Raw genomic sequence first — 27,841 nt, forward strand, 5'->3', positions numbered from 1 at the left:
GATCCTTGTATTACGTATACATTATATACAGAGCTCCTGTGTATAATGTCATTGATCAATATATTACCTGGACACAGACACTGCATACTAAATACAGATCTCCTTTGTATAATGCCACTTAGGGTGATAGTATTGTTTTTTTTATTAATGATCAGTATTGTAGTATTCAGTCACCATGTGGTGGTAATATGTGGTCTGGACATGGTGCGGTGGTATTTGTTCCTTGTATGTGGTATTATAGGTCACTATGTGGTGGTAATATGTTGGCTGGACATGGTGCGGTGGTATTTGTTCCTTGTATGTGATATTATTGGTCATTTTAAAAATTGAAAAATAAATAAAAATATACCTAAAGTGTATTGCATATTTTAACAAATATTTAATAGGTTACAGTAGACTAGAGCTGTGGACAGTTTGAGGCGTGGAGGCGGGGCTGGGTGGAGCCCCGAAAATTTTGCCACTATGGGCCCCCGAAATTCCTAGTGGCAGCCCTGGACCCTCGGACACGGTCTGCAGCGTTCGAGGGTCCGTCACAGCTAGCGCAGATGGAGAAGCTAACGCGATCACAATATCACAGTAGCGTTAACGCAGTCTGTTTAACGCATGTGTTGAATGGACTGCATTAACGCTACGTGAACTTGGGCTAAGTGAATATATGCCCTATCATCTGTGCCTGGGGTCCTCAGTGGCCACATTATAGGCTGTTGCTGGTATGTGGTTTTTGTAGGCCATAAACTAATTTTTAAATGTTTTTCATTTGTTTTGTTCTCCCATATGTTGTCATTAATGTTGCAATGAACAATTGAGATTTTTTGGTGATCTCAGCTGTTACATATTTCTTTTATTTTGTCTCTACACTTGTGCAGCGTCCAGATGTTACAGCACTTCCAGAAATCCCATGCCCCCTGCCCACTATGCATCCACAGACGCCGCGGATCACCCGTGGAAATGGACACGTCTTTCCAGACCGCAGCATGTCTATGTATCTTGTGGAGCCCTGAGGCAAGATAACTGTCACCTGTGCAGTGTACTGGGCGCGGTGGTTCCGAACCACGGTTCAGTGGGCAGCGCTTTGGACAGAGCGGACATGTGCCGAGGCCATAGGACTGCTAGTTCTGGCTTGTGGGCGCCTAAGGAGGCAGTCAGACGGCCATATGTATCGGAGCGCAGTGCACTCTGGTCGGGAGAGCGGCCGGCCAGTCCAGCACTGCGGTCCGATATCTGGCCGCCTGATGCTGACGGAGGAGCCCGTGCTCAGAACTACAGAGAGCGGCCTGTAATAAGGGCAGGGCCTCTGGAGAATCTGACATCTTGTTCCTGTGCTGTCAGGTGCAGTGAGAGTCGTCAGCTTCCTCCCTCCGCGTCCGGCACCACACACAGGAGCGGCTGGTAGCTGTGCCCTGGGCGGAGGCCGCGGGACTTCCCGGCTAGGCAGCACAGGGGGCTCCGATGTCTGCTCGCCGGGTCCCGCTGCGGATTCCCCCGGCTCTCTGCTCCGCCCTACACCGGGAACTAAGATGTGTGACAGCGGGGAGACCGGGAACAGACGGCAGCACTGGGGAGGATGCTGCCGGGGAGCAGAGACACGAGAGTCCGCGGTCTAACCCAGAAAGTGAGGCCTCAGTGTCCGCTACCGTCCTGCACATAGTGGAGGCCCATGAAGCCGCCTGCCAAGTAAGACCCGGGCAATAGAGGCAGTGGTAGGGGTACGGTACCCACCCGGGTGACACTGGGAGTGGTGAGGGCATGGTGCCCACCCGGGTGTAACTGGGAGTGGAGAAGGCACAGTGCCCACCCGGGTGTAACTGGGAGTGGAGAAGGCACAGTGCCCACCCTGGTGATGGGGTGACAGTGGGTGTGGTGAGGGCATGATGCCCAACCAGGTGACACTGGGTGTGGTGAGTGCATTGTGCCCAACCGGGTGACACTGGGAGTGGTGAGGGCACAGTGCCCACCCTGGTGATGGGGTGACACTGGGAGTGGTGAGTGCATGATGCCCAACCGGGTGACACTGGAAGTGGTGAGGGCATGTTGCCCAACCAGTTGAGACTGGAAGTGGTAAGGGCATGGTGCCCAACCGGGTGACACTGGAAGTGGTGAGGGCATGGTGCCCAACCGGGTGACACTGGGAGTGGAGAGGGCACAGTGCCCACCCAGTTAACACTGGGAGTGGTGAGGGGGTGACACTGGGAGTGGTGAGGGCATGGTGCCCATCTGGGTGATGCTGGGAGTGGTGAGGGCGTGGTGACCACCCAGTTGACACTGGGAGTGGTGAGGGCATGATATCCACCCAGGTGACGCTGGGAGTGATGAGGGCACAGTACCCACCCGCGGGACCCCACATCAGGTACAGCCTCACATATCAGGGATAGCACCCCCCATAAAAGTTACCCAACATCAGGGACAGCCACACACATAACAGGGATAGCACCCCATCATAGTGACCCTATAACAGGGATAGCTCCCCATCATAGTGACCCCACATCAGGGACAGCCACACACATAACAGGGATATCACCCCATCATAGTGACCCCACATCAGGGACAGCCACACACATAACAGGGATAGCTCCCCATCATAGTGACACCACATCAGGGACAGCCACACACATAACAGGGATAGCTCCCCATCATAGTGACCCCACATCAGGGACAGCCACACACATAACAGGGATAGCTCCCCATCATAGTGACCCCACATCAGGGACAGCCACACACATAACAGGGATATCACCCCATCATAGTGACCCCACATCAGGGACAGCCACACACATAACAGGGATAGCGCCCCATCATAGTGACCCCACATCAGGGACAGCCACACACATAACAGGGATAGCTCCCCATCATAGTGACACCACATCAGGGACAGCCACACACATAACAGGGATAGCTCCCCATCATAGTGACACCACATCAGGGACAGCCACACACATATCAGGGATAGCACCCCATCATAGTGACCCCACATCAGGGACAGCCACACACATAACAGGGATAGCGCCCCATCATAGTGACCCCACGTCAGGGACAGCCACACACATAACAGGGATAGCGCACCATCATAGTGACCCCACATCAGGGACAGCCACACACATAACAGGGATAGCGCCCCATCATAGTGACCCCACGTCAGGGACAGCCACACACATAACAGGGATAGCGCCCCATCATAGTGACCCCACGTCAGGGACAGCCACACACATATCAGGGATAGCGCCCCATCATAGTGACCCCACATCAGGGACACAGATGGCCATTATAAAGCTTGTGACAGTCAGAAAATTGCAAACATGGTGGACTCTATGCGCCTATATTCACGGTGAATAAGTGCTGGAGCTGTCTGCTATTTAAATTTAAGAAAAAATGAGGATGATTGACCTCATGGAGATCAACATCCGACACTGCGGAGACACCATCACGTGTTTCTCAACGCAGTGATTCTAGAGCACTGCCCCCATCCCTTATGGGAAATATGTAAAACATGCAAAATATATAAGCCGCGGAGACACCATCACATGTTTCTCAACGCAAGCAATGACTAGCCAGGTCTTTCACCGGGAAGGAACAACCATGGGAAGGGCAGTCTCCAATGAAGGAAACCACCTATGCCAAAACATGGTATCCATCCACAGACAGCTGTTTCGGGGTATTGCCCCTCATCAGTGTGGAGTAGGAAACTGGCTAGTAGGAGCAATGCCTAGTAAAAGACTAAGAAAAAATGAGGATGATTGACCTCATGGAGATCAACATCCGACACTGCGGAGACACCATCACGTGTTTCTCAACGCAGTGATTCTAGAGCACTGCCCCCATCCCTTATGGGAAATATGTAAAACATGCAAAATATATGAGCCGCGGAGACACCATCACATATTTCTCAACGCAAGCAATGACTAGACAGGTCTTTCACCGGGAAGGAACAACCACGGGAAGGGCAGTCTCCTATGAAGGAAACCTCCATGACCTCATGGAGATCAACATTCGACACTGCGGAGACACCATCACGTGTTTCTCAACGCAGTGATTCTAGAGCACTGCCCCCATCCCAGCTGTCTGTGGATGGATACCATGTTTTGGCATTGGTGGTTTCCTTCATTGGAGACTGCCCTTCCCGTGGTTGTTCCTTCCCGGTGAAAGACCTGGCTAGTCATTGCTTGCGTTGAGAAACATGTGATGATGTCTCCGCGGCTTATATATTTTGCATGTTTTACATATTTCCCATAAGGGATGGGGGCAGTGCTCTAGAATCACTGCGTTGAGAAACACGTGATGGTGTCTCCGCAGTGTCGGATGTTGATCTCCATGAGGTCAATCATCCTCATTTTTTCTTAGTCTTTTACTAGGCATTGCTCCTACTAGCCAGTTTCCTACTCCACACTGATGAGGGGCAATACCCCGAAACAGCTGTCTGTGGATGGATACCATGTTTTGGCATAGGTGGTTTCCTTCATTGGAGACTGCCCTCTTCCCTTGGTTGTTCCGTCCCGGTGAAAGACCTGGCTAGTCATTGCTTGCGTTGAGAAACATGTGATGGTGTCTCCGCGGCTTATATATTTTGCATGCTATTTAAATTTGGCCAAAAGTTTTGAGACTGACAAATTTTGTTTTTCACCAAGTTTGCTGTTTTGGTGTTTTTAGATCTTTGGCTCCGATGTTTTGTGGTTGCTGAAGTACAGTTATCAGCATTTCATATGTTTTTACATTTGTGTAGACAAATGCATCAAGTTTATGCTTAGACTTATTATTTCCAGTGTTGTCCCATATTTTTCATGACTTCGGCCCTTTTCTCTGGGAGATGGATATCGGCTCAGGGGCCAAAGCTTGACTGATGGCTGCTAATTCTTGTATAGTATAATCAGTGCTTGGTGTTTATCACAATTTCTGTGATTTGTTTGTCTACCCGCTAGTAGTGGATTGACCGTATGTTCCAATTGGGATTGATATCTGGAGGATTTCCCAGCCATGGACCCAAATTTTCAATGTTTTGTTCAATGAGACACTTGGTTTACTCTTTTGCTCCTAGATCATTAAAAAGGATGTAAAAAACCAACGCACAGATGAAATGAGGATCACAACACAGATGAAAATCGTCTGTGTTTTCAGGATAAAAGTTTGACAAATTTTTATGATCATCTGAACCAGGCCTTAAGGTGAATGGCACAGCCTCTGTTGAAGTGCATCTACACACCTGTATGGTGGCTTTTGTTTAGAAGAATACTATCAGCGTTGATGGATCCTGTTGACTTAGGGTACCGTTACACATAGCGATGGACCAGCGATCCCACCAACGATATGGATCGCTGGTGCATCGCTAAGTGGTCGCTAGTGAGCTGCCACACAGGCAGATCTCACCAGCGACATCGCTGGGGTCGGGGGTCGCTACTTACCTGTCAGACGCGGCGATCCTGACGTCCTCCCGCCCGCGTCTATGCCTCGCTCGTCGGCGCCACAGGAAGCGGCCGACGAGAAATGATCCAGGAGCTTCTCGCGCGACCAACGATGAGCAGCGGGGGAGCCGGTCGGAGGTAAGTATCACATGCAGCGATATCGCTAGCAGTATCGATGCTACGTCACAAAATCGGTGACTTTAAAGCGATATTGCTAGCGATATCACAGTGTGTAATGGGGGCTTTACCCTCCATCTCAGCTTTTGTCATCTCTTCGTAGAAAAATGCATCATGGAGTTCTCATTATGATGGCTATAGTAGCCGACTTACCGTAATTACAAACTAGGGGGTAGTGCTCAACTTATGATATGTTCCTATGAGTTTATCAGAAAGTTAGCAGTGACTAGGATTTCGTTGCAGAAATGCATCAGATTTTCTGCAAAGTTTACCCTTTGCAGGATCAATCAATTTACAATATGGATTTTTTTTTTTTTTTAGGAGCGTGTGGATAAAATTTTGGGAAACAACTGTGATAGACAGCAGGTCTTTCTATTGCAATGTCACACTGTACAATCCACTGCGTATATGGCCCGTGGGAGCATACAATAGCATTCTTCTGTGGATCTAAGCCCCCTGACCCCTTAGACTTCCCGATACCGCAGACACTATGGGAGTGCAGGCTATTTCCAGATATTCACACCACGATTCCACATGTATCATTGAATTTTCCTGAATGAGAAAGTTCAGTTTTTTTTCTGTCAATGTCGTTTACCATATTTTTTGTAAGGAAACCAGGCATACACTTGTGATCCTATACCAGACCGTGTCTATTACTACGGCATTAGCATGCATCATACAGTGTTTACCATCCAGGCCATATACGAGCCGTCAGAGACGTTTTCTCCGAATGATAGAAAATGAAGAGTAATTTGATTTCTGTTCACGTTTTTCTTGCTTCTTGTCATTAGCAATTTTGTAAAGTCCATTGAGTGTCAGTTCTCCGACACAGGCGGGATTTTAAGCTGACCATGCTCGCGCTAATTAATATGGCATGTGGGAAGAAGAATTCTGCTTGCGGAGAGCAGCAGGGAATTGCCATTAATTGATTTTATTATAAATTCCAGTGATGTATGTTGTGGTCTCCGTGCTGAGATGTTGACATTGAACAGAATCACAAAACGTCCTTCCTTCAAACGGTGATATCCTTTTCTATGGCGGTACGAGAGGAGGGCGATGATAGAGCCACAGGAGGACAGAGAGCAGCTCTCCTCCAGCAGTCCTGAATAGTAGCTGTATTGTAACCACACCTGCTGGAGCAGTGTCTGCAGGCTTCTTGGGCCATGTTCAGGTGTGCATATTACAGTGGGCAAAAAAGTATTTAGTCAGTCAGCAATAGTGAAAGTTCCACCACTTAAAAAGATGAGAGGCGTCTGTAATTTACTTCATAGGTAGACCTCAACTATGGGAGACAAACTGAGAAAAAAAAATCCAGAAAATCACATTGTCTGTTTTTTTTTCATTTTATTTGCATATTATGGTGGAAAATAAGTATTTGGTCAGAAACAAGCAATCAAGATTTCTGGCTCTCACAGACCTGTAACTTCTTCTTTAAGAGTCTCCTCTTTCCTCCACTCATTACCTGTAGTAATGGCACCTGTTTAAACTTGTTATCAGTATAAAAAGACACCTGTGCACACCCTCAAACAGTCTGACTCCAAACTCCACTATGGTGAAGACCAAAGAGCTGTCAAAGGACACCAGAAACAAAATTGTAGCCCTGCACCAGGCTGGGAAGACTGAATCTGCAATAGCCAACCAGCTTGGAGTGAAGAAATCAACTGTGGGAGCAATAATTAGAAAATGGAAGACATACAAGACCACTGATAATCTCCCTCGATCTGGTGCTCCACGCAAAATCCCACCCCGTGGGGTCAGAATGATCACAAGAACGGTGAGCAAAAATCCCAGAACCACGCGGGGGGACCTAGTGAATGAACTGCAGAGAGCTGGGACCAATGTAACAAGGCCTACCATAAGTAACACACTACGCCACCATGGACTCAGATCCTGCAGTGCCAGACGTGTCCCACTGCTTAAGCCTGTACATGTCCGGGCCCATCTGAAGTTTGCTAGAGAGCATTTGGATGATCCAGAGGAGTTTTGGGAGAATGTCCTATGGTCTGATGAAACCAAACTGGAACTGTTTGGTAGAAACACAACTTGTCGTGTTTGGAGGAAAAAGAATACTGAGTTGCATCCATCAAACACCATACCTACTGTAAAGCATGGTGGTGGAAACATCATGCTTTGGGGCTGTTTCTCTGCAAAGGGGCCAGGACGACTGATCCGGGTACATGAAAGAATGAATGGGGCCATGTATCGTGAGATTTTGAGTGCAAACCTCCTTCCATCAGCAAGGGCATTGAAGATGAAACGTGGCTGGGTATTTCAACATGACAATGATCCAAAGCACACCGCCAGGGCAACGAAGGAGTGGCTTCATAAGAAGCATTTCAAGGTCCTGGAGTGGCCTAGCCAGTCTCCAGATCTCAACCCTATAGAAAACCTTTGGAGGGAGTTGAAAGTCCGTGTTGCCAAGCGAAAAGCCAAAAACATCACTGCTCTAGAGGAGATCTGCATGGAGGAATGGGCCAACATACCAACAACAGTGTGTGGCAACCTTGTGAAGACTTACAGAAAACGTTTGACCTCTGTCATTGCCAACAAAGGATATATCACAAAGTATTGAGATGAAATTTTGTTTCTGACCAAATACTTATTTTCCACCATAATATGCAAATAAAATGAAAAAAAAACAGACAATGTGATTTTCTGGATTTTTTTTTCTCAGTTTGTCTCCCATAGTTGAGGTCTACCTATGATGTAAATTACAGACGCCTCTCATCTTTTTAAGTGGTGGAACTTGCACTATTGCTGACTGAATAAATACTTTTTTGCCCCACTGTATATATGTGTGCTAGGGTATGTGCACACGTTATATATACACTACCTTTCAAAAGTTTACGGTCACTTAGAAATTTCCTTATTTTTGAAAGAAAAGCACAGTTTTTTCCAATGACGCTAACAGTAAATGATTCAGAAATACACTCTATACATAGTTAAAGTGGTAGATGACTATTCTAGCTCCAAAAAACATACTGATAGGGAATTTAGATTGTGAGCCCCATCAGGGACAGTGATGAAAATATGTGCAAAACTGTAAAGCGCTGCGGAATATGTTAGCGCTATATAAAAATAAAGTATTATTATTATTTGTAATGCAATCTCTTCATAGGTGTATAGAGGTCCATTTCCAACAACCATCACTCCAGTGTTCTTATGGTACTTTGTGTTAGTTAATGGATGGTTAAAATAGCCTTGAAAACCGTTGTGCAAGTATGTTAGCACAGCTGAAAACAGTTTGGCTGATTAGAGGAGCTGTAAACCTGACCTTCCTTTGAGCTAGTTGACAATCTGGAGCTCTACATTTGTTGGTTCCATTAAACTCTCAAAATGGCCAGAAAAAAAGAACTTTCATGTGAAACTTGACAGTCTATTCTTGTTCTTAGAAATCGAGGCTATTCCATGCGAGAAATTGCCAAGAAACTGAAGATTTCCTACAACGGTGTGCACTACTCCCTTCAGAGGAGAGCAGAAACAGGCTCTAACCAGAGTAGAAAGAGAAGTGGGAGGCCCCGCTGCACAACTGAGCAACAAGACAAGTACATTAGAGTCTGTAGTTTGAGAAATCGATGCCTCACAGGTCCTCAACTGGCAGCTTCATTAAATAGTACACGCAAAACACTAGTGTCATCCTCTACAGTGAAGAGGCAACTCCGGGATACTAGCCTTCAGGGCAGAGTGGCAAAGAAAAAGCTATATGTGAGACTAGCTAATAAAAGGAAAAGATTAATATGGGCAAAAGAACACAAACATTGGACAGAGGAAGATTAGTAAAAAGTGTTATGGACAGATGAATCCAAGTTTGAGGTGTTTGGATCACACAGAAGAACATTTGTGAGATGCAGAACAAATGAAAAGATGCTGGAAGAGTGGCTGATGCCATCTGTCAAGCATGGTGGAGGTAATGTGATGGTCTGGGGTTGCTTTGGTGCTGGTAAAGTGGGAGATTTGTACAAGGTAAAAGGTGATTTTGAATAAGGAAGGCTGTCACTCTTTTGCAACGCCATGCCATACCCTGTGGACAGCGCTTGATTGGAGCCAATTTCATCCTACAACAGGACAATGACCCAAAGCACACCTCCAAAACAGCTGCCTGCTTCTTCCCTATCTGTAATGGAGTGGCCAGCGCAGTCACCAGATCTCAACCCCATTGAGCTGTTGTGGGAGCAGCTTGACCGTATAGTATGCAAAAGGGCCCATCAAGCCAAACCAACTTGTGGGAGGGGCTTCTGGAAGCATGGGGTGAAATTTCTCCAGATTACCTCAGCAAATTAACTGCTAGAATGCAAAAGGTCTGCAATGCTGGAATTGCTGCAAAGGGAGCATTCTTTGACGTAAGCAAAGTTTGAAGGAGAAATTTATTATTTCAAATAAAAACCTTTTTTTGAACCTTGTCAATGCCTGGACTAGATTTTAAATTCATTTGGCAACTCATTTGATTAATAAAAGTATGAGTTTTCATTGAGAACACAAAATTGGGTGATCCCAAACTTTTGAACGGTGTTTTTGTGTGTGTGTGTGTGTGTGTGTGTGTGTGTGTGTGTATGTATGTGTATATACACTCACTGGCCACTTTATTAGGTACACCATGCTAGTAAGGGGTTGGACCCCCTTTTGCCTTCAGAACTGCCTCAATTCTTCGTGGCAGAGATTCAACAAGGTGCTGGAAGCATTCCTCAGAGATTTTGGACCATATTGACATGATGGCATCACACAGTTGGCGCAGATTTGTCGGCTGCACATCCCTGATGCGAATCTCCCGTTCCACCACATCCCAAAGATGCTCTATTGGATTGAGATCTGGTGACTGAGGAGGCCATTTGAGTACAGTAAACTCATTGTCATGTTCAAGAAACCAATCTGAGATGATTCGAGCTTTATGACATGGCGCATTATCCTGCTGAAAGTAGCCATCAGATGTTGGGTACATTGTGGTCATAAAGGGATGGACATGGTCAGCAACAATACTCAGGTAGGCTGTGGCGTTGCAACGATGCTCAATTGGTACCAAGGGGCCCAAAGAGTGCCCAGAAAAAATTCCCCACACCATGACACCACCACCACCAGCCTGAACCGTTGATACAAGGCAGGATGGATCCATGCTTTCATGTTGTTTACGCCAAATTCTGACCCTACCATCCGAATGTCGCAGCAGAAATCGAGACTCATCAGACCAGGCAACGTTTTTCCAATCTTCTACTGTCCAATTTCGATGAGCTTGTGCAAATTTTAGCCTCAGTTTCCTGTTCTTAGCTGAGAGGAGTGGTACCCAGTGTGGTCTTCTGCTGCTGTAGCCCATCTGCCTCAAAGTTCGACGCACTGTGCGTTCAGAGATGCTCTTCTGCCTACCTTGGTTGTAACGGGTGGCAATTTGAGTCACTGTTGCCTTTCTATCAGCTCGAACCAGTCTGCCCATTCTCCTCTGACCTCTGGCATCAACATGGCATTTCCGGCCACAGAACTGCCGCTCACTGGATTTTTTTTCTTTTTCGGACCATTCTCTGTAAACCCTAGAGATGGTTGTGCGTGAAAATCCCAGTAGATCAGCAGTTTCTGAAATTCTCAGACCAGCCCTTCTGGCACCAACAATCATGCCACGTTCAAAGGCACTCAAATCACCTTTCTTCCCCATACTGATGCTCGGTTTGAACTGCAGGAGATTGTCTTGACCATGTCTACATGCCTAAATGCACTGAGTTGCCGCCATGTGATTGGCTGATTAGAAATTAAGTCTTAACACACAGTTGGACAGGTGTACCTAATAAAGTGGCCAGTGAGTGTGTATATATATATATATATATATATATATGTGTGTGTGTGTGTGTAACCAAGGCCCATGTTTGATAATGAACAATATGTTTAATTTTGGGAAAAAAAAATAGCGTGGGCTCCTGTGCAATTTTCTGCGTCAGAGAGGGAAAGCCAACGACTGGGGGCAGATATTCAGAGCCTAAGAAGGGACCATGGTTATTGGCCCTCATCTGGCTACAAACATCTGCCCCCAGCCGCCCCCAGAAATGGCGCATCTGTAAGATGCGCCAATTCCGGCACTTAGCCTCTCTCTTCCCACTGCCCTGTAGTGGTGACGTATGTGGTAATAAGGGGTTAATGTCACCTTTTGTATTGTAAGGTGACATCAAGCCCGGTTAATAATGGAGAGGCGTCAATAAGACACCAATCTATTACTAATCCTATTGTTGTTAAGGGTTAAACAAAAATATAGCCAGAAAAAATTCTTTTAATGAAATAAAACACTACACAGTATTGCCATATTTATTAGACGCCTAATCCATGCAACGCCCTCGATCTCCTGAAAAATAATAAACAAACACTCCCTGTTCCAACGTAGTCCATTTAATAACGAGTGTCCCACGACGATCTCCCCTATAGAACAGTGACATCGGGTGATGTATGTATTCACTCCATTCACTGTTAGGCCTGTTTCACACTTCCGTTTTTTCAAATCCGTCAAAATCCGTTGGTTTCCGTAAAAAAACGGATCCGCCATTTTTTGCAGGATCCGTTTTGTTTGTCCCATAGACTTCCATTAGTGGTTACCGCGGATCCGTCAAAAAAAGGATCCGTTTTTTTAAAAACGGATCCGTTTGCATCAGTTTCCGTCAAAAAAACGGAAACGGATCCGTTTGGCGGACACAAAAACGGAAGTGTGAAACAGGCCTTAGCAAGCAGCCTGAATAGTAGAACTCCCCACCTTTGCTGGCTGTCATTTCTGCTGCAATATATCCAAATGGTACAACTCCATACTTCAGCTTGCTGTCTGTCTTCTGCTGCTTTACCATTTTGCAACATATTTTAATATGCCTGCTAAAGCTTTGGTATAATTCATTTGTTGCACTGTATTTAATACTTACTGTTTTATATCCGTGACTGGGGCCTCTCTAGATCTTATCAGGTGTGAGGTGCTGTAGCATATAGATGCAGCCTGGTCTCCTGCCTTTGATCATCTAACCACCCCCTGGTGTGCTGGCCCCAGTTGCCAAATTATACCAAACCAGCTCCCACAATCCTTTTCTCCTGACCTTGTAGTGTGGCCTATATATGTAGTAGTTCCTAAGGAGAAGCACGCAGAGAGGGGTGCACGCAAGCATCCCATAAGCAATGCATCAAGAAAACGACAGTTATCCTTGACAGTTAATCAGGGTAGGAATCAGGTAACCCACACTTTGCTCTCCCTTTTAATGTGCTTTATTTCTATCCTCCTGTGTTCCCTTGCCATCCACATTCACCGCCCCAAACCTCCTCCATCACGACTCATACACATCAGCCCCTCTATACTTCCTTCTCCCATGTACACCTCCCATGCACTCCTCACCTTCCTGAGAAGCCTCAGCCCATCAGAAAAAAACTGCTTGCAAATCCAACAACTATTTGCTCTTAATCTTCCTACTCCTGATTGCAGGGGACACCTCCCCCAACCCTGGTCCACCATCCCCCAACCTCAACCCCTACCCTACCTCATATCAAACCATAATAATCTTATTAATATTACTTGCACTCCCTCATCTCCATCTTTTAATTGTGCCCTTTGGAATCCACGGTCTGTTTCCTGCACAACTACTTTCTGAACAACTCTCTTAATCTGTTGGCCCTCACTGAAACCTGGATTCAGGATTCTGACACTGTCTCTCCTGCTGCCATTTCCTATGGTGGCTTACAATTCTCTCATTCCCTGAGACACACAAAAAGACATGGTGGTGGAGTCGGCATACTCCTGTCCCCATAATGCACTTTCCAGGTCGTCATCCCCCCCCCCGAGTTCCATCACTCTCATTCCCTTCCTTTGAGGTCCACACCATCAGGCTCTTCCGTCCCCTCTCTGTCATGATCCTGGTTGGATCTGACAGTTTAAATGCACAAAGTAACCTTTTTTTCCTTTGGCTGTGTGCCAAAGGTGGTTTTTGCCCCAGGTGGCCATTAGGGTCATTGCACTGTGGTGGTTTCAGTTGTAGTTTTCCCCCCGGTGGCCATTAGGGTCATTGCACTTAGGTTACCTTAGTTGGTACATATGATTAAGTAACAGGTGTGATTGCTGTATAAAAGAGTATTAGGTGTGTCAATCACTGTTGGTGATAGGTCTTCATTTGCAAGCAAGCCTGGGTGAAGGATGGAGCTAAAGGAGAGTCACGGGCAGCTCAGTGAGATTCCTGGAGTAGCAGCTATGGTGTCTGCAAGGAGGGCTGGCATGGCGTGGTGGAGTCGCAGCTATGGTGTCAGCAAGGAGTTCGTGCATGGATTGGTGGAGTGGCAGCTATGGTGTAGAACTGCACTCAAAATGCTGGATGTTGTTGCTGAGAGCTGGACTCAAGCATGCTGGACTTTTTGGCAGAAAAGCTGGACTCAATTTCTGGACTCTGTTTCTGGACAGTTGCACGCAGGTGGTGGACTCTGTTTGCTCCAAGGCTGCACAATGGTGATGGATCCGGTTGGAGGAAAAGATGCACGCAGGTGGTGGGCTCTGTTGCTGGGAGCATAAGCAACAGAGCAAAGCTAAGTGGTGTTCCCCTGTTTTGTCACTTTTCCTTATGTGTGTTTAGTGCAGTGGTGGGATTAGTTTCCGCACCGACCATTTCCCTAGTGAGGGTTTAGGTGCAGGGCGAGTCATGGTTTTTAGGTTCCTGATCGTCGCCCGGTGTGGAACCGGCCTAGGGAACGTTAGGAGTGTAGAGACACTGACTCAGGGGAGTGCAGGAGGTCTCCACTTCCCCGTTCCCTATCGCAGGGCCACCATTGTTATTGTTACCCAGGTTTTCACTTATTGTTTAAATTCGCCTTACTGGAGGCGGGGTTTCCAGATTTACATGTTACGTGTATTACCTAAATTCGCCTGTTGGAGGCGGCGTATCCAGCTGCACGTTTTATTTAAATTTGCCCCACTGGAGGCGGTGTATCCAGGGTCACGCGTGTCATCTAAATCCGCCCTTCTGGGGGCGCTGTGTCCAGCCACGCGTGACCGTGACACTCTCCCTCAGAGTAGCGGTCATATACCGGCCCCGAGGCTCACCCACCCACTTCCTTGACCACTTTTCTGCCTGGCTGCCGCACTTCATGTCCTCAGAACTACCAACTCTTATCCTGGGAGACTTCAACATCCCCATTAACAGCCCTACTTCCACATCTGCATCCCAGCTTCTATCACTAACCACCTCTCTAGGCCTCTCGCAGCTCTCAGCCTCTGAGACACACAAGGACGGTAACACCCTTGATCTGGTCTTTGTCCGGCTCTGTTCAATCTCCCACTTAAATAACTCACCACTTCCACTCTGTGACCACAACATACTCCTTCACGCTCACAAATCCTTGCCCACCCCAGCTCACTCCTACCTACCACATGCAGAAATCTACCAGCCATTAACCCTCAGACACTTTAAGACTCCCTACACTCATCACTGTCTCTAATCTCTTTTTCCTGTCCTGATCTGGCTGTTCATCACTACGACAACACTCTTAGAAGCACCCTTGACCTAGTAGCTCCCCTCACCCTCAGAACCTCCAAGCACAGGATAAAACAGCCCTGGCTCACACCGCAAACTCGACTTCTCCAGCGATACTCTAGGAGTGCTGAACGCCTATGGTGAAAAACCCGCACACCAGAAGACTTCATCCATTTCAAATTCATGTTAAGAACCTATAACGCTGCCCTTCACCTCGCCAAACAGACCTACTTCAAAACCCTGATCTTCTCACTAGCCAACAACCCCAAGAAACTCTTTGACACTTTTCACTCCCTCCTCAGGCCAAAAGCACAAGCCCCTATCACAGACATTTGTGCTGATGACCTGCCCTCCCACTTTACAGAAAAAATAGATAATATCCGTCAGGAAATCTGCTCCCAACCACCAAGTGCTGTGACTCCCATCCCTTCCTGCATCTCCCCTGGCTCACTTTCCACATTTGATCCCATAACAGAAGAAGTCTCCAGACTCCTCTCTTCCTCTCGGCCGATCACATGCACTACCGACCCCATTCCCTCACATCTCCTACAGTCTCCAGTCGTCACAACTCACCTAACTACAAACTTTAATCTCTCCCTCTCCTCTGGCATTTTCCCATTCTCCTTCAAACACGCCATCGTTACTCCATTACTAAAGAAACCCACTCTCGACCCATCCTGCACAAACAACTACAGATCAGTCTCCAATCTCCCCTTCATCTCCAAACTTTTGGAGCGCATAGTTTACTCCCGTCTTACCCGTTACCTCTCCAGTCACTCCCTCCTAGACCCTTCACAGTCCGTCTTCCGCCCCCTACATTCGACTGAAACTGCACTCATCAAAGTGACCAATGACCTTCTGACAGCAAAACGTAACGGTGACCACTCTCTGCTCATTCTTCTTGACCTATCTGCAGCTTTCGATACTATTGACCACCATCTCCTACTCTCTAGGCTCCAGTCACTAGGCATTAAGGACACTGCTCTCTCCTGTTTCTCTTACTATCTTTCTGACCGCTCCTTCAGTGTTTTGTTCTCTGGCTCCATGTCATCTCCTCTTCCTCTCGCTGTCGGGGTACCTCAGGGCTCAGTCCTTGGCCCCCTTCTCTTCTCTCTCTACATGGCCCCAAATGGACAGACTATCAGCAGATTTGGCTTTCAGTACCATCTTTATGCTGATGGCACACAACTATATACGTCATTCCCCGACCTTACCCCCGCTGTACAACAGAACGCTAGTGACTGTCCGCAGTCTCCAACATCATGTCCGCTCTCTATCTGAAACAACCTCTACTAACCTCCCTAACTCTGACATTTCCCTCTCCATGGGCGGCACTATAATAACACCCCGGCAGCAGGCGCGCTGTCTGGATATTATATTTGACACCAATCTCTCCTTCACATCCCATATACAATCTCTTGCCCGCTCTTGCCGCTTACACCTAAAGAACATCACTAGAATCCGCCCTTTTCTCACCATGGAAACAACAAAAACCCTCACTGTAGCATTGATCCACTCCCGCCTGGATTACTGCAACACTCTATTAATTGGCCTCCCCGTTACTCGACTATCGCCTCTCCAGTCCATACTTAATGCAGCAGCCAGGGTCATGTATCTGGCTAATCTGTACTCGGACGCGTCTGCTCTTCGCCAGTCCTTGCATTGGCTGCCTATTCATTATAGGATCCAGTTCAAAGTACTTGTTCTCACCCACAAAGCTCTCCACAGTGCATCACCCCCCTACATCTCCTTCCTCATTTCTGTCTATCGGACTAACCAACTGCTGTGCTCTGCAAACGACTTTCGACTAACCTCTGCACTAATCCGTACCTCCAACTCCCAAGATTTTTCCCGTGCTGCGCCAATCCTCTGGAATGCTCTACCCCAAGAAATTAGGACTATCCACAATTTGCATAGTCTTAGGCGCTCCCTCAAAACACATTTGTTCAGAGCGGCCTATCTTGTTCACTAATCAAAATCATTCTATGTGTAAGTGAAAGTGTGCATGAGTAGCCCAATCTCCATCCATCCCTCACTCCCTCAAGATGGTTGGACCATCATTGTAAATACATCACTGTAAATACACACCTGTGCTTTGTATCTTCCCCACCTCATTGTAGATTGTAAGCTCTCACGAGCAGGGTCGTCTTATTTTGCTTTAATTATTGTATTGTTAACGTTGTTACTTATGACTTGTGTTTTGAAACTGTTAAACTGTAAAGCGCTGCAGAATATGTTGGCGCTATATAAATAAAGATTATTATTATATGCCACTGCTCAACAGGGTCTCCCACGATGCACTGACAGGAGACAATGGCTCCTGCAGTGCATCAATGAAGAGGTTACCTGAGTTCATCCTCTTACTTTACGGCAATGCTGCGTGAGAATTAGGGTTAGGGATCTGCAGCGCTTCTTGCACCCACCCGCAGCAAATCTTCAGATTTTTTTTACATCTGTGGTTTTGCTGCGGATGTGCCTGACTCAATAGAAGTCAATGGGTGCAAAAACGCTGCAGAATCCACAAAAACAATTGACATGCTGCGGAAAAACAAATGTTGCAAATCTGCGCGGATTGCACAACAAATCTCCATTTCTCATAGATTAACATTGTCTGTGCACTACAGTGCGGATTTGAAGTGAATCTGTCCGGCCCAAAACGCTGCGGATTCGCATTTAAATCTGCAAAGTGTGCACATAGCCTTATAGTCAGAGGGCACACTGATCACACCCTGACCAATGTTATGCATAGGGCTGATCAGATGATAGTTTTTTCACACTGACATGTGTCCTTATAAAAAGAAAAACCATAACATGCACTATTCTGTTCTGTATATCAGATGAGATGCTCACATTCTAGTCTATGGTTGTGCAAAAAAAAAAAAAAAAATCCCTTACGGATCATCTGAATTGATACATTTCAACTATTAACATAGAAAACTGTATTTGGTTTTGTACATTTTGAAAGCGTTCAAGATGCCAAACTGGTGTAAAAAGTGGACATACAGATGACACGTAGGTTTGATATGGATGACAATCCAGATGAAAAACTGACTATTTTTGATATGCTCATCTGAATCTGGCCTTTTTGTAATGATTGTGTAGATGAAGGCTAAGTGCACACGTAGCGGAACTCTCGCGGAAATTACCGCAAGAATTCCGGAATTCCAGTCCGCGGGAAAAATCGCATTTTAAATTCCCGCGATTTTCCCGCGGAAAAACTAGCATTTTGCAAGCGTATTTAGCTTGCAAAATGCTAGCGTTTTCCAAGCGATCTGTAGCATTGCTTGGAGAACTGATTGACAGGTTGGTCACACTCGTCAAACATGGTGTTTGACGAGTGTGACCAACTTTTTACTACTGAGGCCGCCTATGCAGCTTCAGTAGTAAAAGATAGAATGTAAAAAAAAAAAAAAAAAATTGTGTTATTCTCACCCTCCGACGTCCCGCGCATCCGTTCCCAGTAATCCTTTGCGAAAATGCCCGCGATGACGTCAGTTCTCGCGGGATCGCGACGTCTCGAGGTAATTCGCGATGACGTCGCGCGAATGACCGCGAGACTTCGCGATCCCGCGAGAAGGGACGTCATCGCGAGCATTTTCGCAAAGGACTACTGGGAACGAGAGCGTGGAGAGAAGCGGGAAGGCTGCGCGGGACGTCGGAGGGTGAGAATAACAATATTTTTTATTTTAAATTCTATTTTTTACAGGGATATGGTACCCAAAGCCCGGAGGACAGTCTTCTCTCCTCCGGACCATGGGTACCATCCTCAATTGTTCTGCTTACTTTCCGCATGGTGTGCACAGCCACATGCGGGAAATAAGCAGAACAATGCATTCCTATGGGTGCGGGATCGCCGCGATTCCGCAAATTAATGAGCATGCTGCGGTTTTTACCGCGAAGCGATTCCGCCGCGGTAAAAACCGCAGCATTAGCACAGCATTGCGGAATCCCATAGGAATGCATGGGATGCTTATTTTTCGCGTTTTCGCGGCAAAATTGCGCGGTTAAAACCGCCGCGGAAACGCGAAAAAAACGCCACGTGTGAACTCATCCGAAGAGTTGTCCCGAGAACAAAGTTCGCAAAAGAGTATACAGACAAGTTATCAGGGGATCACAGATGATTCATTGAGGTAAAGCATTGTTTAAAAACAGGTAGGGAAATGTGTTAACTTACAAAAAGAATCAGCTGTTATTCCATGCTGTCCTGTCTGTATACTCTTTAGTTTCCTCCCCTGCCCAGGATATGTGGTATGATCAGACTGTGTTCCTGTACGGTCAGACACAGCCATTACACAGTACACAGCAGGGGACATTTATAAGATTATCTCAGATTATTAAAAGACATCCAATGGTGGAAAATTATTATTATTCCAAGTTGTATTGATTAAATGTACTTTGTTCATGAGAAAACCTCTTTATGAGGGTTATTTGTGAGTTACAGTATTTTTATTTTTTTGTAATCATCTCTGCTACAGAGCAAATGTCGTTTATGGTGATATATTGGTCACAACTTTCCTTAGGCTGAAATGCAAAAGGAACCGCTGGCACTATTCAAAGTGAGCATGTCTTTGCCAGGCACAGGGATTGAATGCAGCTGATTAGCTTCCTGGACGATGGATGCAATACCCCAATCGAGCAGTCTTGGAAATTCCTGGTAAGAAGATGAATCGGTAGCACTCTGTGTCCAGTAAAAACTTTTATATTCAAACATATTGTAAAACATGGATGCTTCAATGGGTCCAGGTCATAGTTGCAATGTGTTAATTCAGATGATCCGTATGGGACTTTTTTTTTTTTTTTGGTACCTGGACCCATTGAAGCATCGGTTGCTCGTGTATTGGTCATCGTCCATACAGTGACCCGCTCCCCTTGCATCCAGGTTTTAAAACTTGTTTGAATAAAGAAAAGTTTTTACTGGACACCGTGTCCTACCCATTCATTTTCTTATCAGGATTTTTCTTAGACTGACTACACCTGTATCTTGTTCACTATTCATAATTTGCTCTATTGTTCTGATCTATCCTCTGTATAGAGTTGTTATAAGGAGCAGTGACTATCACGCCATTGTGGTTTACAACTTTATTTGTGAAAATTCATGGCCTCAGCCACATCTTGGTCTGTTAAAGTCCTTATCTTTGTTGTCATATGTCAAAAATGTTGGTAATCATTGTAATTCTGTACCTATGAATTGGGTTTTGGGGCATAACCTGGGAATTTATGAATGCATTGTTACCTTTAAAAGTTTGGGGGTAGATTGAAAAATAAAATGCACGTATCTCTTTAAGGCTGGGCAAGATGGATACACAGATCCACAGACTGGAAATTTTGTTTTTACCAGACTAGCTCATCTGAGAAGAGGTAAATGCTGCGGCAGTGCATGCAGGCATGTGAGTATGCTTCCGATTTTATTGCAGATGCAATTTCGGCACATCCTTCTTCAGTTTTTCTTGATCACTTTTACTTGGCACCAAGGTCTCAATTCATTAAGACTGGTGTATATGGTGCCGGTCTTAGTGAGGGTGCAAGGTATAGTGCGAGGTGCCTGGTTCATTAATGAATGCCGAATGCTGTGGGTGTCCAAGTGCACCTCGCCAAAACTCTTACTGGAGTAAGATTTGCCGTTCCTGGTCATGAAGTTAATGAGCAGATTTACATGCTCCATCCGCTCCAGCTGCGCCTACTTTGTCAAAGTTGGGTGGAAATGGCACGAAAATACAAAGTCTAGCATTAAAGCTGTGATGATCATGGCCTAAAACGCCATTCACATGACATTTGGAATAAATGTTTGAGGTACACAATTTTTTTCTAGTTAAATGCAAAAAATGCAATAGAGCTGAGCAAGAAATTTGAACTTCCATTTTTCTTTGTCTAGTCTCCATTGCATCCAGACCACAGCAGCATATACTTCACCAGCAATCCTGTACCTAAGGCCCCTCTAGACCTAGACCTCTGCAACATTAACAGAAACCGATAGCGGAAACTTGTGTTACGCTTCTTCACCTAAGAAACTTATAGAGCGTAACATAAGTGTAAAAACACCAAAATTATAACGTGGTTGGTGGTTTCGATATTTTTCTACTGATCGATATTAATATGACATTTGGTTAGAACTTTTCTTGTGTCAAAAAAACCTGCAAAATAAAATGCTTTAAAAAAAAAAAAAATCAGTGTTTTGTTTGAAATCACCTTAATGCTCCCTTCACACATCCGTATAGTACCACTACCAGAAAAACGGTACCGGTGTCATCAGTGTATTAGATTTGTGTGCAATCTGTGTGCCATCTTTTGCACCATAGGTTATAATGAGTACGTTACGTGTGGCATCCGGTTTCCGGGATACCACACGTAACAGAGACACGCACATATAAAAGGGGGCCTAAGGCCAAGTTCACATGTGCGTTTAAAAAAAAATAGGGAATTTTCTTTTCAATTGCCATCCGTATGCAATCCACATGGCATCTGAACTTATTAAAATTTACAAGACCAAATACAGTCCATCCAACATATGGAAGAAACTAGTGCATTCTGTGATTTTATTTATTTTTTTTATGCGCAGATTTGGTCAGTGAAAAAACTCCCAACTGAGCAGCCTAATTAAATGACATTAGCTCACAGACAGGACTCTACCCAAAATATGGTTGTATGATCTTAGTCTAAATGTCTCTCTTCACTTTAAGCGTTGCTGCCCATTCAGCCCTCCTTTAAGAGTCTCTGAGTGCCCAAAAAAATGTTTACACTCTTCCTCAATGGAGTCATTGTAACATAATCCAAAATATTTTTGGCGGTACCCTTTTTAGCTAGATAATACTTGTTAGATTCAGACAGATGCTCCCAACAGAGTGCGGAGCATGCAGCAAAGCACAGTGCGAATGCTGCTTTATCTGGAGACTGAGTCTTAATGGGCGTTCCAGGTTAAAAAAAAAAAAATATGTGGATGAGTACATATAATTGAAAATAGAAAATCCCTTTAACCCATTGGCACCATCCTCCATATACATATGTTGGATGGATATATCAAGTGCTGAGCCCACCCTTATATTTCTAAACTCTGGGGTTCATTACCGATATGTAGCATTACAGTAGACAGTGGCATGCAAAGGTTTGGACACCTCTGGTCAAAATTACTGAAATTGGGAACAGTTAAGCAAGTTGAAGGTGAAATTATCTCTAAAATGCCTTAAGTTAAAGATGACACATTTCCTTTGTATTTTAGGCAAAAAAAATACACTTTCATTTTTTACACTTTCAAAAATTACAAAAAGAAAATTAGCAGATGCAAAAAATTGGGTACCCATGGAGATTTGTGTGCTCCAGATAATGTTGACCAAGGTTTCAGACCTTAGACTGTTAGGGTTTTGGCTTGTTCACTATCATTGTTAGGAAAGGTCAGGGTATACAAATTTCCAAGCTTTATAAAAATCCAGCCTCCTCTAACCTTGTGCCAAAAAATAGCAGCTACGGGTACTTCTAAGGAGCTGCCTAACACTCTGAAAATGGTAGAGGGCCACAAAGCAGGAGAAGGCTAAAAGAAGATAGCAAAGCATTTTCAAGTTGCCCTTTCCTCAGTTCAAAATGAAATTAAGAAATGGCAGTTACCAGAAAGTGTGAAGGTCAATATAAGGTTTGGAAGACTAATCTAAATTTAAGTGAGAACTGCTTGTAGGATTGCTAGAGAGGCAAATCAGAACCCAAGCTTGACTGCAAAAGACCTTAAGAAAGATTTAGCTGACTCTGGAGTTGTGGTACATTGTTCTACTGCTCAGAGACACCTGCACAAATATGGCCTTCATGGAAGAGTGATGAAAAGAAAACCTCTTTTATTCGGACTTCCATGACCGCACCACGAGAGAGGGGATCCGCCCTTCGGGAACAGGAAACCTACAGATACAAAAGGGCGGCGCCTCTCCCACGCATCAGTTGGTTTCCTGTTCCTGAGGGGACGGGATCCTGCAGATGACTAGATCCCAGGCCGGCCGGCCGGTTCAGGTAGCGGGGGGGTCTCCTACCTCGGCCTGGTGCGGAGCTCCTGGAAGACGCCACGATGGCCCAGGATGGGTGGCACGGCAGTGGCGTAGACAGCAGGGAGTGGCGTCCGGAGGAGGTCCGTCTCCATAAGCAGACCGCGCCGGTGAGTATGCCCCCCGGGGACTCCCAGCTCCAGCGGCGCGATTGCGGTGGTCGGGGGGCCGATGCGGCTGCAGGGTGAGCGTGGCTGCAGGGCGTTGGGGCCGGGGAGAGCTCCATAGTGCAGGGCCCGGGCGTTCCGCGTGACTTCCGGTTAGCGTCGGGAGTCACGGTGATGTCAGGGGGCGGAGCCTCGGGGCGCTTCCAGGTCGGCGGCGCCACTGCGCAGGTGCCGGGACCCAAGATGGCGGCGCCCATCGGTAGGCGCCGGTTCACCTGCCAGAAGCGGCGCCAGCTGGGGGGGAGGAGCCCTAGTAGAAGGGGGGCGCGGCAGGAGATAGCTGCTGTCCGGAGGAGGGGTATATAGGCAGGACACTAGATGGGTGCCTTGCCTTGGCCACATTATTGCAAGCAGTAATGGAGAGCGATCAGGAGCAGCAGCAGCAAAAGCAGCAGCTACGGCGGCAACAGCAACAATCTTCACTGCCGCCCCTGGATGACCTTAGGCAGGTCAAACAAGAAGAAAGAGGCCCGTGACAGTAAGGAGCATCCGGGACGAAGTGACCAGTCCAGTCATAAGAGCTCCGCTAGGCGGACAGGAGCATCGACTGAGAAAAATGCCCCTCATTCTCCGGTACTTGATTGTGGCACTGGTAAGTGATCTTCGTGAATGTTCACTCTGACAGGGCCTCCTTCTGTGTTTTATTCTAGGGGAAGAAAGCTACGAGTAAAACCAGACACAGGGAATGCGCACTTTGTGCATGCCCATTACCAGATTCATGCCCCAAAAAGTTATGTCCCCCCTTTATCCAGCAGACAGTGGCGAAGGAGTCGCCCGCAGTAGCGGCGTGTTTAAGGGATATAGTAAGGGCAGAGATGAAGGAAACCCTAAAATCCCTGTCCCAACCAGAGAGTGTGAGAGGTGAGGACCCGGTGGAGTCGGATTCCTCAACAGAGTGGAGGAGAAGTAAGGGCTCCCACATTTCATCTCCCTCGTCCTCAGAAGACGAGGACTCTGGTCGATTATGCCTGCCGCTAGACCGAGTAGACAAATTTGTAAAAGCGGTCAGAGGAACAATGGAGGTGGAGGAGCCGAAGCCTCAATTATCAATGCAGGATGTGATGTTCGGGGGGCTGGAGCAGAGGAAGCGTAGGGTCTTCCCACTAAACGAAAAGATCCAGGATCTCATCCGCAGAGAGTGGAAAAGGCCAGATAAAAAAGGGTCGCTACCACCAGCCCTCAAGCGGAGATATCCTTTTGACGATACAGCAATGAATACTTGGGACAAGGCCCCCAAGTTAGATGCAGCTATAGCGAAAGCATCGAAAAAATCCTCGCTACCCTTTGAGGACATGGGGTCCCTTAAAGATCCTCTTGACAGGAAGGCAGATACCTTCCTTAAAAATACCTGGGAGATGGCAGCCGGTTCCTTAAGACCAGCAGTAGCATCGACTTGCACGGCCAGGTCCATGATGGTCTGGTTGGACCAGTTAGAGTCACAGTTAAAACAAGGAACATCTAGACAGGCAATCCTTGGGGCCCTTCCAATAATCCAGGATGGCGCAGCCTTCCTAGCGGATGCCTCGGCTGATGCAGTCAGAATGGCCGCCAGGGCAGCAGGACTCTCTAATGTGGCTCGGAGAGCCCTGTGGCTGAAGGCTGAAGTGCTGGCCGGGAGATATTCAGTCCAGGGCGAAACTCTGCACTATCCCGTGTGAGGGGGAATATTTATTCGGAGCAGTCCTGGACGAGCTACTGGAGAAGGCCGGGGATGATAAAAAGAAATTCCCAAATCTTTGGTCCGCATCTTACCGACGTCCGTTTAATAGAAGGAGATTCGGTCAAGGGAGAAGGCGTAACCCGTCACCTAATAGAGACCGTCCCAGATGGGAGGATAGAAGAAGAGGTACGGGCTTCATGTTCAGATGCTCGTCGAGAGAGTGTAAAAGACAAAACCAATGACTAGCAATTCCCGTGGGGGGTAGACTGTCATCCTTCCTCCCAGCATGGCTGCAGATCACCAATAGTGACTGGGTGCGGAATGTGATATCCACCGGACTCAGGTTGGAGTTCACTCAGGTCCCACGGGATACCTTTAAACCTACACCCTTAAGGTTTTCACCCTTCGAGCAGGCGGCTTTAGAAGCAGAGGTCGTGAGCCTGTGTCTAAAAAACGTTCTGATAGAGGTTCCAGAGTCTGAGAGAGGAAGAGGGTTCTACTCTCCCTTATTCCTAATCCAAAAGCCGGATAAAACATTCAGAACGATTATCAATTTACGTTTTCTTAATGAGTTTTTGGTTAAACGCACCTTTAAAATGGAGTCCATTAGTTCGACAATAAAGATGCTGTTTGAAGGGTGTTTTATGGCGGTAGTGGACTTAAAAGACGCATATTATCATGTACCCATCCATGCAGATTTTCAGCAGTTCCTGAGAGTGGCGGTATCAATAGACGGTATAATCCGTCATTATCAATATAGAGCCCTTCCCTTTGGTCTCTCAGCAGCGCCCCGGGTATTTACAAAAATAGTGGCCGAAGTTATGGCTCATTTACGGGAAGTTGACATCTTAATTATTCCATACTTGGACGATTTTTTGATTGTGGGAAATTCAGTGGACCATTGTCTATCTCAGATGAAAAAAGCTAAGTCCAGATTAGAGAACCTCGGATGGATAATAAATTACGAGAAATCCCGTTTTCAGCCCTTAAGGGTCCAGAAGTTTCTAGGCTTGCTGTTAAATTCAGAAACTCAGCAGTGTCTGTTACCCGTAGATAAATTACAGCAGATACAGCAGCAAGTTCTTTGGGCAATCGATAGACCCTCCATGACCCTCAGGCAGGCCATGTCCCTGTTAGGCTCCCTAACCTCATGTATTCCAGCGGTCAAGTGGGCACAATTCCACACTAGGGCCCTTCAGAAAGACGTCCTGGTTAATAGAACCTTAGAGGGCTCCTTGCAGGGTCAAGTATTGCTGAGCCCCTTAACTATTACATCTCGTAGGTGGTGGCTCGATGTCGGAAATTTGGCCTCGGGGGTGCCCTGGGTAATTCAGATAACCCGCGTAATAACCACAGACGCTAGTCCATGGGGTTGGGGGGCCCATATGGGTGAAATAGTGGTACAGGGGCAATGGGGCTCCGATGCGGAGATATCATCTAACCAGAGGGAGCTGCGGGCAATTGAATTGTCCATTAAAAAACTCATTATTTATCTACAGGGCCATCATGTGAGGATACTCTCGGACAACCAGGTAGCGGTAGCCTATGTCAACCACCAAGGTGGAACCCGCTCCAACGCCCTGATGCGGATAACGGAACGTCTCCTTCAGATAGCAGAGAAAAATTTTCTATCTTTAACCGCGCTCCACATCAGCGGAAAAGACAACATGAAGACAGACTTTCTAAGCCGCAGGGCCCTAAGGCAGGGAGAATGGGCGTTAAACTCACACATCTACAACCAGATTGTCCGCAAATTGGGTCAACCGGAGGTAGACCTCTTTGCCACCAAGGAAAACAGTAAGGAAAAAACTTTCTGTTACCTAAATCCCAGGGAAAATCCACTGGCAGTGGACGCCCTCCTAATAAAATGGGACTTCTCGCTGGCTTATGCCTTTCCGCCTTTGAACCTTCTACCTCTGGTAGTGAGGAAGATCAGGGAAGACGGGGCAACAGTCATATTGATTGCCCCCTTCTGGCCCAGAAGGACCTGGTTTGCATGGTTGAGGACCATGTCAGTAAGCGATCCTTGGGTACTGCCGACCCTTCCAGATCTCCTCTACCAGGGGCCAGTCAACCACCCACAAGTAGCGGGACTCCGTTTGACGGCATGGTGTTTGAGAGGACACTATTGAGGGATAGAGGGTTCTCAAAAAACCTAATCGATACACTTCTAAAAAGTAGGAAACAAACCACCACAGGTATCTATGCTAGAACCTGGAGGCGATTCCTGTCCACCTGTGAGTTTGATATCAGGGATGGAATACCCGTAAAACAGATTCTAGAATTCCTCCAGAGGGGTCTCGAGTTGGGCCTTTCCACGAGTACACTGAAAATACAAGTTTCAGCTTTAGGGGCCCTATTTGCACGCGACATTGCCGGTAACCATTGGGTTGCAAGATTTATTAAGGCAGTTTCCAGATCGAGACCCATACTCAAAGATAGGTGTATGCCTTGGGACTTAAATTTAGTCATGACAGCCATAACAGAGAGACCGTTTGAACCTCTGGATTCGGCTTCACTAAAAACGATATCACTTAAGACAGCCTTTTTGGTAGCAATAACATCGGCACGTAGAATAGGCGACATACAGGCACTTTCCAGATTACCTCCGTACACAGAATTCCTACAGGATAGAGTAATCCTAAGGCCAGACCCGGCATACCTTCCCAAGGTAGCATCTCATTTTCATAGGACACAAGAGATAGTTCTGCCTTCCTTCCTCCCTAATCCAACCAATCCTAAAGAACAAAAACTTCAGGCTCTAGATGTTAAGAGATGCCTACTTAAATATTTAGCAGCCACAGATCCTTGGAGGAAGGAGAACGCATTATTTTTATCCTTCCAAGGTTCCAGGAAAGGGTATAGAGTGTCAAAGCGCACGTTAGCGAGGTGGATTAGGGAGGCTATCTCTCTTGCCTACACAGCAGGTGGCGGTCCGGCTCCACAGAACCTGAGGGCGCATTCCACTCAT

At 46.5% G+C, this 27,841-nt stretch overlaps 1 long non-coding RNA gene across 1 annotated transcript in view; it reads left to right on the plus strand.

Moving 5' to 3' along the window:
• The first annotated feature begins 1,535 nt into the window (after positions 1–1,535).
• LOC141086010 (uncharacterized) overlaps positions 1,536–27,841 on the plus strand; it is a 28,037-nt gene continuing 1,731 nt past the window's right edge. The window contains exon 1 of the long non-coding RNA XR_012231471.1: positions 1,536–1,674. This is a non-coding gene — a long non-coding RNA (uncharacterized lncRNA). The remainder of the gene's footprint in view (positions 1,675–27,841) is intronic.

The sequence above is a fragment of the Dendrobates tinctorius genome, unplaced genomic scaffold (assembly GCF_039654945.1).
Source record: "Dendrobates tinctorius isolate UK_male_01 unplaced genomic scaffold, ASM3965494v1 ptg000029l, whole genome shotgun sequence".
Lineage (NCBI taxonomy): Eukaryota > Metazoa > Chordata > Amphibia > Anura > Dendrobatidae > Dendrobates > Dendrobates tinctorius.